At 52.3% G+C, this 14033-nt stretch overlaps 1 long non-coding RNA gene across 1 annotated transcript; it reads right to left on the bottom strand.

Moving 5' to 3' along the window:
- Positions 1–275: 275 nt before the first annotated feature.
- On the bottom strand, positions 276–992 carry LOC135881889 (uncharacterized). Its single transcript, XR_010561549.1, has 2 exons — positions 855–992; positions 276–592 (listed from the first exon to the last, which is right to left on the bottom strand). It is a non-coding gene; the product is annotated as an uncharacterized LOC135881889 (long non-coding RNA).
- Between the last annotated feature and the right edge of the window lie 13041 nt (positions 993–14033).

The raw sequence follows: 14033 nt of genomic DNA, 5'->3' as shown, positions 1-14033 counted from the left end.
GACAGACCCAAGGACAAAAGATCAAAGGGTCTGTACAAGTTAGGGCCAATGCACAGATGGAGAGGGGTTGACAACCCAAGTGTATCCTGGGGCTGCTGTCCCCTTGCCCATTTACACCTAGATGTAAAGGCCTGGGAAGGCATAGACCAGAGGGTACAATCCTACCCTCCCCAAGAAGGGGTCAAAGTAGATGGAACCATTTGATCTGGTGCAGGGCCTACCCCCCCCCCCCCCCCCGGACCATGGCCAGGGAAGAAGAGGCAGAGATTCAAAGCTAAGTGTCTATAACAGGGTTTATTGTAACAGGTTTAAGTCACCCCACCATGGCAGCAACACAGGTGCTCCACACGGGGCCATGGAATAAGTTAGCAGCCCCAGGGGCCGAGTGTGGAATGTGGGGGCGGGGGCGAGCCCCGCCAGGGACGCTGGGGAGTCCAGCCGGGCGGCCTGCGAGCCGCGGGGTCCGGGCAGCCAGCGCGGATCAGACCCTGCCCGCTCAGTCGCGCTTCTTGTAGCTCTCCATGTTGGCCAGGATCCAGCCCGACGGCACCATGAAGGTCAGGAAGAAGGCTCCCAGGCTGATGACGGTCTCCTGCGAAGGGGAGAAGAAGACCGAGCTCAGGTGACAGGACACAGCAGCTGGGCCAACAGAGGCCCCGTCCCCGCCCCCCAGGCACCGGGCGGGCTCCGCTGCTCCCCCCAGGGCTGGGGCTCGGCCGGGCTCTCCAGGGAGAGGCGATCCCAGGCCGCAGCCTCCGCGCTGCAGAGCGGGGCCAGCCCCGAGCCCGGCTCCCTCCTGCCGCGCCGGCAGCGCCCTGAGCCCCTGGGAAGAGCGGCCCCGGACCCCCCCTCACCAGCGGCCCCACGCGGCTCTCCGGCGGGTACGAGTGCAGGGCGCGAGCGGGCGGCGCGAGGCGGGGGCGGAGCAGCGCGCGGAACACCGGGAACACGGACATAGCGGCAGCGGGTCCTTCTCAGGCAAGATGGCGGCCGGGTCGGAAGTGACGGACAAAAAAGGGCTGGCTATAAAGGACGGGGACCGGAAGTGGCCTGGGTTGGCTCGATCATTTTGTGGGGGTGACGTCACTTCAGATGGGAGGGGTCATGCGGGGAATAGCCCCGCCCAACAAATTGGTCCAAATCCCTCCAATGGCGTCGGATCCCTGAGTTCACACCATGGTTGAGGGGTTGGGGTTCCCCCCCCGTCAATCCAGCGCTAGGGCTATCCCCCCACTGTATACCCCCCAAACCAATATGGGGTTCAGGGCATTCCCATACATGGTACAACTCCCCCAGCCAGGGTCCCGTCACCCCCTGCACTACATGGCTCCTCCCCAGTCCCATGTGGGGACCAAGGTGCCCCCCAACCACAGGGATACCCCGCATGTCAGCCAGGGGGCCAAGGCACCCCCCACATGGACCCCCACCCCACTGGGTCACAGCAGGGTCAGGGACATTCCCCACACCCAACATAGTGCAGAGGCACAAAGCCCCATCACAGCACTGGGGGCCCCACACTGAACATGGGGCCCAGGATGCCCCTGTCCCACTGCATAGCATCCCCATCACAGCATTGGGGGACCCCTATGCCCAATGTTGCCCCCTGGCAGAGCCATAACTAGGGATTTTTGCGCCCGAGGCAAGGGATGGGGCGGCACGTCCAGCTCTTTGTTGGCAATTCGGCGGCGGGTCCTTCCCTCCGAGAGGGACTGAGGGACCCACCGCCTAATTGCCGCCGAAGAGCCGGATGTGCCGCCCCTCTCCCTTGCCAACGACCGGCGGCAATTCGGCAGCGGGTCCCTCAGTCCCTCTCGGAGGGAAGGACTTGCTGCCAAATTGCCGCTGAAGGAGAGACTTTCTGCGCCCCTCACCTTCCGCGCCCGAGGCAAGTGCCTCACTCGCCTCGCCCCTGGGGCAGCCCACCACCACACAACACCCCTCTCAGTCAGGGCCGGATTAACCTTTTGTGGCCCCCCATGGAAGCAATGGAGCATTGTGCGGGGAGGTCAGTCCCCAGAGCGAGGGGCCATCCAGAGCAATGGGGCATGGCATGGCATGACATGGCATGGCATGGCATGGCATGGCGGCCCTGCTCCGCCCAATGTGAGGGCACTATTTACAAACCGGCAGTCGCCAGATGCACAGTGGCCTGCCCGGCCCTGTGCTGCCGGCATGCCCCTTCCCTTCGGGGGTGGGCCTATGCCACACCACACAGCCCCCCCGCCCAACACCCCCGACTCCTTATGGCCAGAACCCCCCCAGACCCACTATGCCCAGCGCCTCCCCAGATCCACCCACAAATGCAGAGCGCCTTGCACACCACCACCCCTGCCCTCAGCCCCACCACAACTGCCCAGCACCCCCCACAAAAACCCCACTCCCTAGTGCCCCAACACACACAAATCCTCCCCGCCCCTTCACAGTCCAGCACCCCCCCATACTCCCCACAGACCCGCTTCCCCAAGCCCTGCCTCCAGGCCGCACTCACCGGCCCTGCCTGGGAGGCGACTGTGTTTGCCGGGCTGAGCCAACAGCGCAGCCAGGGCTGGTCCCAGGGCCGGGAATCACTCCAGCCCCTCGGGAGTGGCGCAATCAGCCAGGCCAGGACCTACCCCCGGCCAGGGTCCCTGGAGCTCAGCCAAGTCCTCCACACTGTTCCCCACACACACACACCTGGCTGAGACTGGCCAGGGGGCTGAGAGAAGGGGGTGGGGCCAGGGGGCAGAGAGGAGTCCTCAGCCAGCTGGCAGGAAGGCTGAGAGGAGCAAGTGGTGGGCAGGGGGAGCCAGTGGGGTCTCAGGGTGCAGTGCAAGCAGAGCAGGCCAGGGCCCCTTCTGAGCATGGGCCCAGCTCCATGGAGCCATTGTAAACCCGGCACTGCTCTCAGTACTGTGGGGTTCTGCACATCCAGTATGAGTCCCCGGGACATCGCCCACTGCATGTCCATCCTATCCCCACAGGGGCCGTGGGGCTTATAGATTCATAGATTCATAGATTCTAGGACTGGAAGGGACCTCGAGAGGTCATCGAGTCCAGTCCCCTGCCCGCATGGCAGGACCAAATACTGTCTAGATACTGGCTTCCTACTCTGCACGCTACCCCCTCACTCCAAACTGGGGTGGTGCCACACGCACGCCCACACTCTGTTCTCATGGTGCTCCTGAAAATGTGCCCGATGCTCCATCATACCCAGGGGCATGGGGCAGTTCCCCACGTGGCATGATGCCTTCTATATGTTGGCATAGGGCTCAGACCCCACAGCAGTCAGTTTCAGTGCACCCTCACACTGCCCAGTGCTAGGATCATGCTGTTACAGCAGACAAGTCAGCTCCCCCACATTACCTCATGAAGATCCTGACCGAATGTGGCTACTCCTTCACCTCCACAGGTGGGGGCTCCTGGTGGACATGAGAGCGGCTGGGTGGACGAGAGAGACATACAGTACTTGAGACCGGGGCGGCCTTCTGGGTCTGGGGAGGTGTGGGGGGGCATTGGAGCTGCTGCAAGCAGGCAGGGTGCAATACCGCTTACTGCCACTGGGTGGGGTTCTGGTCCTTGCAGCACATGGGTTGCAGTGAGCAGAGAGTTCAGATTTCAGGGAAGTTATGGGGCAGCCCCAGAGCGGGAGAACATGGAAGTGGGGGAGAACTGCAGGAGTGGAACCAGCATATACTTCCTGCTGCCTCCATTCCTGCAGCCCCAGCACACGGTTTGGGCTCCCACCAATGCTCTAGACTAACCCGGAGCACAGCCCCCAGGGTTGGATTCTGGTCATGGACACCTGGAGATATCAGAATTCAAGGCCTCTCCCAGCACTTCTCAGGACACACTCCCATCCAAACCCCATCTTCCTGCCACTCTGCTGAGTCCTCACCTTCCTCCCAAGCTGAGGTGGGAGCCCACGGGGCAGGTGGTCGGCCAGCCACTATCAGCTCTGATTGCACCATTGCTAAGTGTCCAGGATCCCTGCTGCATCCTTCACCCTGCTCCCTGACTGACCACGCCCTGGGCCCTGGCTCTGCAGCCAAGCGGGAGATTGTGTGGGACATCAAGGAGAACCTGCATTACATGGCTTTGGACTTTGAGAATTAAATGGACCCGGCCACCTCCTCCTCCTCTCTGAAGAAGAGCTACAAGCTGCCCGATGGCCAAGTCAGCATTAATTGGGAACAAGTGCTTCTGCTACCTCTTCCAGCTCTCCTTCACAAGTCAGGGGGCTGGGCTGGGCCACAGCTGGATGCAAAGGGTGGCTGGAGACACAGCTGTGGGCAGGGGTGAGCATTGTGCAACGCAAAGCCAGGTAGACCTACCATAAATGGACCAAGTCTTCTGAGTTGGCCCGTCCCTCCTGGGGGACTAGCTTCTCTGCTCCCAATTGCCAGGCTGGTGCTGCACAGAGCAACCTTCCTCTGTGGATCTCAAAGTGTTTTAACCAGTTAATGAAGGAGTCCTGGCTCCAACCCCCTGCTCTAACCACTAGACCTCGCTGCCCTCCAGACCTGGGGGATAGAACCCAAGAGATTTAGCTCCCAGCCCCTCCTGCTCTAACCCACTAGACCGCACTCCCCTCCCAGAGCTAGGATAGAACCCAGGAGTCCTGAGGGATCAGGTAAAGAGGCACTAAGTTGAAGGGCATTTTCTGGTTAGGAGTCTGACCGAAGCCATACACCGTCCCTTTTCTGCTCTCACACCCATCCCTGCCTGCCCCCTGGTGGGGAAAATTCAGTATCTATGAGTGGGGATGGCTCTTCCTCAGCAGTGGAAGGGTCAAAGCCTTCTAAGATGCAGCCAGTAAAGACCTCTTGGTAAGGAAACAAGACTATGACCCCTTTCATACACTATGGAAAGCCAGGGATCTCATCCTTAAGGAGCTTAAATGGGGCAGAAGGTACCTGTGATCTTCTATGGCCAAGGAGGTGCTGCTCCATGAGAGCCATAAATATCAGGAAGCAGAAAGGATTTCAGCTAATGCTGCTGTGTCTTCTCCAAGTGGAGAGGCATGGGGTTGTGAGCCCTGGAGGCAGAACAGGTGCAAGCTCTCAGTCCTTCTATAAATAGGCTCGGATGGACTGTTCATCACTTGGTAGATTTTATCTCCAGATTGTGTCTGGGAGGTAGGACTCCCTGGGTTCTAGCCCCGGCTCTGTGTCGGATCCCCAGACACAATTTACTCCAAGTAGGAGTTATGGGCTTAAAATAGAGGAGCGACTGGGTGAAGTTCTCCAACCTGTGAGCTGCAGGAGGTCAGACTACATGACCACACTGGTTCCTTCTGGCCATGAACATCTATGACCCCTACCCTGCAGAGACAATATCTAACGGGTGAGACAGGAATGGAGTCACCCTATTCAGTCCTTGGCTTCTAGGCACCTATTGTATCATATGCAGGGCCTTGGGGCAACTAGCATGGGCTGGCTTGAAAAGGCTCCATGTCCAAATATTGCCCCACTGGGGCACAGATCCATTGATTTTCAGAAGGGACCATTCTGAGCATCTAGTCTGATCTCCTGCATGACATAGACCTGAGATCCTCACCCAGTGATTCCTGCCTTCAGGCCGCGGCCCATTATTTATTTGTAATTTAATAGGCCTGTACAGCAGCTAGCACAACAGGGTCCTGGGCCATGACTGGGGCTCCTAGGCGCTACCACAATACACACAATAAAAATAAAGTATTGTGGCAATGCTAGTGCTGGCTGGGAACTGGAATTTTCAGCCCACGGGAAATTCAGACATCTTGGAAAAAATGTAATTCCAAATTGGACTGAAAAGCTGAAATTTTGAAATTTCCTGTGAAACAAAAATTCAAAAAAAGTAATTGATTTAGTTTTGACATTGATATATTAAAATGTTAAACATTACTTTTAATATATATTATATAATAACACATGTATAACTATAGTATATTATCACTACAAAGCATTAATATATGGAGTGGAGACTCCAGGAGCTCAGTCTGTTCAGTTTAAAGAGACGGTTGATGGGTGACTTGATCCTAGTCTGAAGTAGCTTCATGGGGAAGAGAAATTTGAATACAGAGGGCTCTTCAGTTTACCAGACAACGGTCTGTCAGTATCCAATGGCTGGAAGTTGAGACTAGACAAATTCACGGGAAATGAGGTGTATATTTTTGACCGTGAGTGTAATTAACCACTGGAACAACTTATCAAGGATCAGGGTGGATTCTCCATCACTGGCAATTTTTACATCAAGATGGGATGTTTTTCTAAAAGAACTGCTCTAGTTCTACAAGGAATTATTTCAGGGCCATCTTCTGGCCTGGGTTAGACAGATTAGACCAGATAATCACAGTGGTCCCTTCTGGCCTTAAACATCTATGAATCTTAAGTCAACATGAAATGTACAAACCATTTCATTGTGACAATGTCATTTAGATTAATTTAGTTTCAAATTTGATTTTGATATTCATTGTAATGTATTATATACTATATATTAAAATTAATAATATAATATCAAAGTCAAAACTAAATGAACCCAATCAATAGTCATAATGAAACTCGTCAACTTTTTCCATTAAAAAATGATGTTTGAAATAGATATGTTTAGATTTTGAGAGAAAAAAATGTTTAATAGAAAACTGTTCTATCAAACTTTTTTGACCTGTTCTAGGTAGGGTTTAGGGTCCCCACCCCTCAATCAGGACCTCTGGGTTAGACACTATACAAACATGTGCTTCCTAAAGATTGCCCCACAGTGCTTTCGCCCCCTTTCCTCTCAGGCATGGAGTCAGCTGGCATCCATGAAACCACCTACAACTCCATCATGAAATGCGACACTTACATCCATGAGGACCTAAATGCCAACATCTTGCCCAAGGGCAGCACTATGTACTCGGGCATTATCAAGTGCATGCAGAAATAAATCATGGCCCTAGTGCCTAGCCCCATGAAGATCAAGATAAAGGAGGTCTTAGGACTCAGGGACTTTAATGGTGAGATAGACCCACATTGGAGGATGATTATGCAGAAATGTATAGATCTTAAGGTCAAAAGGAATAATCTAATCTGACCTAATGCACAACACTAGGGTTACCAGGTGTCCGGTTTTTGACCGGAACATTCAGTCGAAAAGGGATCCTGGTGGCTCTGGTCAGCACCACTGACTGGGCCACTGACCGTCCGGTTGGCAGTGCTGCGCAGCAGGGCTGGCAGGCTCCCTGCTAGCCTCTGTGCCATGCGGCTACTGGGAAGTAGCCAGCATATCCCCCCTCCGACTCCTATGCATAGGGGCAACCAGGGGGCTCTGCACGCTGCCCCCGCCCCAAGCACTACCCCCACAGCTCCCATTGGCCGGGAACCATGGCCAATGGGAGCTGTGGGGGTGGCATCTGAAAACAGCGCTTGGGGTGTGTGCTGAGCTGCCTGGCTGCACATCTGCGTAGGAGCCGGAGGTGGGGCATGCCGCTGCTTCCGGGAGCTGCTTGAGGTAAGCACCACCCAGAGCCTGCACCCCTGACCCTTTCCCAGGCCCCAACCCCCTGCCCTCCAAACCCCTCGGTCCCAGCCCGGAGCCCCCTCTTGTACCCCAAACTCCTCATCCCCATCTCATCCCAGAGCCCGCACCCCCAGCCAGAGCCCTCACTCCCCCCCGCATCCCAACCCCTTGCCCCAGCCCTGATCCCCCTCCTGCCCTCCAAACCCCTTGGTCCCGGCCCGGAGCACCCTCCTACACCCCAAACTCCTCATCCCCAGCCCCAACCCAGTGTCTGCACCCCCAGCCAGAGCCCTCACACCCAGAGCCCCCGCCCACACTCCAAACCCCTCATTCCCAGCCCTCCTTCACCCCAAATCCCTCATCCCAAGTCCCACATCCAAGCCTGCACCCCCAGCCAGAGCCTTCACACACACCCCAGTCTCAGCCCTGATCCCCCTCCAAACTCCTTGGTCCCAGCCTGGAGCACCCTTCTACACTCCTCTTCCCCAGCCCCATCCGTGTCTGCACTTCCAGCCTGAGTACTTACACACACACCCCAATCCCGACCCAGCCCAGAGTCCCTTCCCACACTCCGAACCCCTCACCCCTGCCCCCTCCTGCACCCCAAATCCCTCATCCCCGGACCCACATCCCCAGCCGGAGCCCTCACCCCCTCTCGCATCCCAACCCACTGCCTCAGCCTGGAGCCCCCTCCTGCACCCTGAACTCCTCATTTCTCGCCCCACCCCAGAGCCTGCACCCCGAGCCAGAGTCCTCACCTGCTCCCACACCCATGCCCATTGAGCCAGCCAGGTGAAAATGAGCAAGTGAGTGAGGGTGGAGAGAGCGAGCGACAGAGGGAGGGGGGATGGAGTGAGTGGGGGCGGGTCCTTGAAGAAGGGATGGGGCATGGGCGGAGTCTTGGAGGGGCAGGGCAAGGGTGTTCGGTTTTGTACTAGTAGAAAGTTGGCAACCCTACATAATAAAGGCCAGAGAATTTCACCCTCTTACCCCTGTATTGAGCCTAATCATTTCAGCTTGACTGAAACATCTTCCAGGAAGGCATCCAGCCATGCTTTCTACAGAGTATATCAACAGAAAGAGCTACTTTTCTATGGTTATGCAAGTGTTGGTAGATCACCAGGGGCACTTCACTGGTATCAATGTGGGCTGATCAGGGAAAGTGCATGCTGCTCACATCTTTAAGAACACAGAATTGTTCAGAAACCTGCAGGCAGGGAAATTCTTTCCTGACCAGCGTATTACCTCTGGTACTGTTGAAAAGCCAATAGTAACTCAGGCTGACTGGTCCCCCAATCTCTTGCTCCCTTGGCTCTTTAAGTTGTAACACTGGCCACCTTGACAGCTCCAAGGAAAGATTCAAGGACAGGCTCAGCAGGGGCAGAATGACAGTTGCATGTGCTGTAATAAGATTACAGGGATGCTGGTTGTGTTTACTCACTAGACTAGATCTCAGTGAGAAAAATATCCCAATGGCTACAGCTGCCTGGTGCATCCTGCATAATATCTGTGAGACAAAGGGGGAAAAGTTGCCACTGGAGTGGAGGGCAAAGTTGGAGTGTCTATCTTCTGAATTTGAACAGCCAGCCATAGGGGACATTAGAAGAGCTCAACGTGGAGCTATGTGGCTGAAGGAGGCTTTGAAAGGGGGCTTTAACGGTCTGCCACAATAATGTGCTGTGCTGAACTGTGCTCTCCCTGGGCCTGAAGTTTTAGGGGGTTGTGAGGAATTGTGTAGTGCTTGGTGTACAATGATAAATATCACCCTGTCTTTTAAAGAACCTATGAATTATGCAATGCTTCCTGTACATTTATCATTCTTACAATGTGTTTTGCACTGAACCTATGGTCCTGTTCAATTAAAATTAATGTGTGCTTTGAGGAGCACTAGTCATTCTGTTGTATATGTTATGAAATAAATAAAGATGAAATTATTTCCAAAAAATAAAAATGGATTGTGTAACACACACAGTGCAAAGGATAATGTGCAATTACAAACCAATACAGTGCAAACTTATAAAATAAATTAACAGAACAGAATGTCACAATTAGAATGCTAGAAAACGTGTGTGTCCATTTCAGTCCATCTCTACCAAATATACACCAGCCATGGCTCTCACAGGTCAGTGTATGTGAAGCTGTAGTTCTTCTTACTGTCCCCCAGTGCAGCGTGGGAAGAGTAGGGATACGGCCCAGGATGCCACATGGAATGTTGGGAGGCATAGGGAGCTGTTACTAGGGAGTTCTCCAGGAACTGCAAAGGATGGCGTGTCCATGATTGTTGGTCCTATAGGTCAGCTAAAATCTGCAGCCTTTGTGTTTGCTGCCTGAGAAGCTCCATTAATTCCTGGTGCATCTCCATTTCGCTCTCCTTTTCCTGTTCAGACTCCTGGGCCTGTCTTCTGTCCACTCTTTCCTTCGCCAGGCTGTCTGCTATATTCACCCTCCAGGCCCTCTGTTCATTGTCCAATGCAGCACTGGATTGCAGGATCTCACTGAACATATCCTCCCTAGTTTGCTTCTTTCTTCTTCTCCTCCTCTGGGTGAGGTATTTCACAGGTGTGGAGGGGGCACCCCCCAAGGCCACAACAGCAACAGCTCTAGATACGACAGATGTTTCATTGGATTTACAGTCACAACGGAAAGCGAAAGATAATTTTCAGAACTCCCTTCCCTTACTCCCATACAAGTTTTAAATCAGACACTCTTATTGACACTTCAACTTTGGAGTGGCTCTGCACAGCACTGCTCAGCTACAACCATGGTGAGTACGGCCCACGGGGGTGGTGGGGGCGAGGAGGGAATTGTTTGATTGCATAAAACAAAAAACATTTGGCCTCTATTTCCACAAGTACAGAGCAATGGCACTGCAGACTGGCACTATTTTCCACCGGTGGTGGTGATTTTAGCAGATATCTCACTCCTGAGGGTGACAAAGGCACAGAAAGCAGAGCTGCTGCTGGCATCCCGAAGTTGCCCGGGCCCACTAGCCTGTTGACTGCAATGGTGCCTGCCGAAGTCATCGTGGACTTGTGTGCGAAAGTGTCCTACCACAGAGGAAGAAATATGGCAGCCATCCCTAGAAACCCTCAGGAGAGGATTGCAGAGTACCTCCATGAAAGTTTTAATGAGATCTCTCAGGAGGACACCCTATGTACATGAACAAATGGCTCCACATGACTCTCCCTCCCACTTAAACCTAGAGGGGAATGAAAAGCAGACAACCACTCTATCTCTGTTGTATCATTACATCTTCTAGTATGAGCAAAATAATGAAAAGCAAATACCTGTGTCCTGCTAGCTTAGGGTTGGGCCAGGTGCCATCTTCACATTTAAACTTTTTAAGGCAGAATGAATGCACACACTTACCTGAGGTTCCTTCTCTTGGATCAGGCTCATCTGTGTTCAGCTGGTGGGACTGGCTTGACTGCACTGGAGTCTTGAAAAAGGCCCTGGCTTGCGGGATAGCTAGACCCCCACCCTGCCACACGTCCCTTCTCCTCAATGTTCACGGCAGGGGTCTCTCTCTCCGGCTTCACTGAGATATCCATGGTGGTCTGTGGGGTGCTGGTGGGGGTCTCTGCTAAGTATGGCATGAAGCTCTTTGTAAAAACAGGTCAGTGGCTTGCCACCAGATCAACTGTTGGCGTCCTGGCCTTTGTGGTATGACTGGTGCAGGTCGTTCACTTTCACACAGCACTACTGCTGACCCCTATGTACCCTTTTGCCTGAATCCCCTGTGCAATCTTCTCATAGATGTCCATGTTTCTATGGCTGATCCATAGCTGTTTATACACAGCCTCTTCTCCCCACAGGCCCAGGAGATCCAATATCTCCTGTCTACTCCAGGCAGGAACGCTTCTAGTGTGTAACCAGCACCATCAATCAGGTAGTTGAACACAACAGGGAGAGCTCCTAGATGTGCTCGCCAAGCTGGGCAATCAGGAAAAGACATTTCAAAAATACACAGAGGTTTTAAAGTAGTGGTGGTGGTGGGGGGGAGCTTCTGGTTTCTATGGCCCCTAGACAGTGGAGTTCACAACTGTGACCAAAGCAGTCATTGTTGGGCGCACATAGGCCATGCAGTGTCTACACTCGCACTGTATAGACCACAGTATATTGACCATGGCTCAACATCTTGTGGGGAGGTGGTGTTACTGCATCGCAGCAATGGGGTGCTTACGTTGATGGGAAATAAAGTTGAGTGTAGACTCATGCATAAATAGGTTGACGCAAGGTGACTTACGTCAGCCTCACTTTGTAGTGCAGATCAGGCCTAGCAGATAAAGACATAAGATCCAGTGACTGGAAGTTGAAGTTAGACAAATTTAACAGTGAAATAGGACATGATTTCCTAGCAGTAAAGGTGATTAATTACTAGAAGAGCTCACCAGGGAGGTGATGGACTCCATCACTTGGAGTCTTTCAAAGGGGATTAAATCTCTTTCAAAAATGCCATGCTTTAATCTAGCTTCTGGGGGGAAAAATCTACAGCCTCTGTGTACAGTTCAGACTAGATTATCCGAGCAGTGCTTTCTGGCCCTAGAGTGCATGAATCTATACAGAAATTGCAAGCTCTCCAAGGGCTGCCATCTCCTTTGCACAGAACCTAGCAAAATAGGGCTCAGCCATCTGGCTGTTACCATTAACAATTTATCTTCCTGTCTCCGCCCTGTTCAGTGTAAATAGGCCGAAAGGATGGTGGCTCCATCCTGGTGTCCCTCTCTACTTTCTAGCAGATGTGGATCAGCAAACAAGAGTATGATCAGGCAGGGCCGTCCATTGTCCACAGGAAGTGCTTCTAAACTGCATCTTCCTGTCACAGCCATCAATTTCACCTTGGTGGGTGCTCATGTATCTTGGCCTATGCTCTCTCCATGACATTGTGCAGCTGGAGCCACCGGCCATGCAAAGAAAATCAAAATCTAAGCAAACTTTCACTCCCACAGAGGGCGAGTGGAGATCAACACACAAGTGTTTAAATGCCTCAAAGTTTCCACCGCACTTTCCCTAGCGCAACGTGTGCCTGGGGCGTGTCCGATTCCATCAGCACCGCATCCCAGAGCTCCCACCAGGTCTCCTTCCTTCACCTTAACTTACTGGTTGTCTTAATGGAACTTTTTTTATTCATTAGATTTCCCCCCATAAAATGGTTTACAGAAGGACACTTTCCTATCCTCACATCGCATATGCTCATGGCTGCATTCTTTCTCCTGTCTCAATGCAGAGATCAGTTCTATTCTGGGCAAGGCCTCCTTCCCTGTGTTCCTTGTGAGCTCAAAGGCGGCAGCTAGATTTACCTTAGAGGCAAGGTTGCATGGCTGCTAGAAAACAGAAGACCCTTTTGAGGCAGCATTGCCCAAAAGACTGCAATTCAGGATGCCTGGCTTCCTTTCTATAAACCTGCCATGTCCCTTTCCCTCTCCACGCCTCAGTTTCTCCTCCTGCCCTTTGTCTATTTAAATGGTGAGCTCTTTAGGGAAAAGAACTGACCTGTTCACAGATTGTTTGTATTATAATAGGGTCTACTCTGTGTCTATACAGAGACATAAAACAGGGCATGTCATGCAAATAGTGACTGGTGAACAGGGCAAATGTGACATATAAATTGGTTGCAGGGGGTGGGCGGGTCTATTTCCTGACTGTACCCAGGGTCTACAAAGGGGTTAAAAAATGCAGAGGAAATATAAAACAGAGGAAATTACTTATTTTGTGTGTCAAGTATAATAACCAGCAAACAAGCAGCTTTGCTTATGACTCACGCAATTTAGCTCCCATTCAACTGCCTAGGAAAGCAGGGACTTTCTATTAAACTAATCCTCATCCCACTAGAAAGGGGAAGGACTCCACTGCTGTGCCTCAGATGTTTGCAAAGAGCACTCGTAAATGTACCCATAATTAGAAGTAAGGTGCCCCTGTAACAATGAAGGTTATTAACCATTGGAACAAACTCCCAAGGGAAAGTGGTAGATTCTTCTTCTCTTGCCATCTTCAGATCAAGACTGGATGCCTTGCTGGAAAACAGGCTTTAATCATAGGTGAGTTATTGGGCTTATTACAAGGGTAACTGGGTGAAATTCTGTTGTCTGCGCTATACAGGAGCTCAGACTAGATGATCTAATGGGCCCTTTTGGCCTTACCAAATTTTAGCTTCAACATAGCTGAGAGAAAGGTAAAAAATTGCCTTTGTAAAGGTAGGCAAAAAGTCCCTCCAGTCTACAACTACTTTGGTCTAATACTAATTCCCATCACCCTCCTTAGACCCCACTAAGCAAAGGGGTAAGAGTCTCCTTTCAATATACTTTGTGCATCCTACACCACTTTCTGTCCAGTCCGTTTCACTCGTAGCCACAGTATAATCAGTCCGTTTCATCTTTTTGTGGCTGGTCGTTCACACAGAAACTGGGGAGGGAAAAAAACGCTGTTTTAGGAAAATATGAAATGAAACCTGAAACTACTCTGGAATTAAAAACTCACTACTGTGACCCTCTGAAGAAAAAATATTATGTGATTTGGGCTGACATCACTTAGTAAAAATGTGGTAGAACAGAATCCAGGAATCCTGGGTCCCAGCCCCA

The sequence above is a fragment of the Emys orbicularis genome, chromosome 7 (genome assembly GCF_028017835.1).
Source record: "Emys orbicularis isolate rEmyOrb1 chromosome 7, rEmyOrb1.hap1, whole genome shotgun sequence".
Taxonomy (NCBI): Eukaryota; Metazoa; Chordata; order Testudines; family Emydidae; genus Emys; species Emys orbicularis.
This window is presented reverse-complemented; position numbering and strand designations above follow the sequence as displayed.